This window comes from Sapajus apella, unplaced genomic scaffold (genome assembly GCF_009761245.1).
Source record: "Sapajus apella isolate SASKATOON/1434 unplaced genomic scaffold, GSC_monkey_1.0 scaffold77, whole genome shotgun sequence".
NCBI lineage: Eukaryota > Metazoa > Chordata > Mammalia > Primates > Cebidae > Sapajus > Sapajus apella.
This window is the reverse complement of record NW_022437017.1, coordinates 7,339,152-7,340,448: the sequence shown is the minus strand read 5'-3', so window position 1 is coordinate 7,340,448 and position 1,297 is coordinate 7,339,152. Positions and strand designations below refer to the sequence as shown.

The 1,297-nt window shown below is 52.1% G+C and overlaps 1 protein-coding gene across 1 annotated transcript in view; it reads right to left on the bottom strand.

Moving 5' to 3' along the window:
- Positions 1 to 1,297, bottom strand: part of DAPK3 (death associated protein kinase 3) — a 17,958-nt gene that overhangs the window by 4,943 nt on the left and 11,718 nt on the right. The gene's annotated exons all lie outside the window — the stretch shown is intronic.

Genomic DNA, 1,297 nt, shown 5'->3' with positions numbered 1-1,297 from the left:
CAGGAGGCTGAAGCAGGAGAATTGCCTGAACCCAGGAGGCGGAGGTTGCGGTGAGCCGAGATCGCGCCATTGCACTCCAGCCTGGGTAACAAGAGCGAAACTCCGTCTCAAAAATAAATAAATAAATAAATAAATATAAAAAAGAAAGCAGAAACTATTTCAGAGTTGCTATGCACATTATTCTCTCATTCCATCCGCAATTACAGAGCACTTTCTGCTAGGCATTTACTGAGCTACTGAGGACACAGACCTGGTGGCGCGGAGACTCTAGTGAAGGTGACAGCAAGGAGGTGATGGGGCAGGTTGTACAGGAGCCTGTGGGCCTCAGAGAAGACCGGTGCTTTTATCTGGAGGAAGGTGGGAGCCACCTAGGGCGGTGGGCAGAGAGATAGGGTTTGACTCGGGTGCTCACCCGCGCCCTCTGCTGGCTGCTGCGGGGAGAACAGGAAGAGGCTGCGGTTTGCTGAAAGCAAGCTGCAGGCACTGCAAACCCACCGTTTCAGCAGTGGACACCTGGACCCTTTCCACTGCCGCATAGGCGATGGAGGACGTGGGGAACAGATGCCAACATGATGTTCATTTGGCCTACCATGGTGTGAGTTTGCTGTTTGTTTGCTTGAGGCAGAGTCTCGCTCTGTGACTAGGCTAGAGTGCAGTGGCTCAATCTCTGCTCACTGCAACCTCCACCTCCCATGTTCAAGCGATTCTCCTGCCTCGGCCTCCCCAGTAGCTGGGACTACAGGCATGCGCCACCACGCCCGAGGTGAAGCTCTTTTTTTTTTTTTTTTTTTTTTTTAAGACGGGGTTTCTCCATGTTAGTCAGGCTGGTCTTGAACTCCCAACCTCAGGTGATCCGACCGCCTTGGCCTCCAAAGTGCTTGGATTACAGGCATGAACCACCACGCCCTGCCGTGAAACTCCATCTCTACTGAAAATACAAAAAAAATTTAGCCAGAGGTGGTGGCACAGGCCTGTAATCCCAACTACTCAGGAGGCTGAGGCGCGAGAATTATTTGAACCCTGGAGACGGAGGTTGCAGTGAGCCAAGGTCACAGCAGTGCACTCCAGCCTGGACGACAGGGAGAGACTCTGTCCTAACTAAAAATTAAAATTAAAAAAAATTTCGGGGCCAGGCGCAGTGGCTCAAGCCTGTAATCCCAGCACTGTGGGAGGCCGAGGCGCGTGGATCACGAGGTCAAGAGATCGAGACCATCCTGGTCAACATGGTGAAACCCCGTCTCTACTAAAAATACAAAAAATTAGCTGGGCATGGTGGTGCGTGCCTGTAATCCCAGCT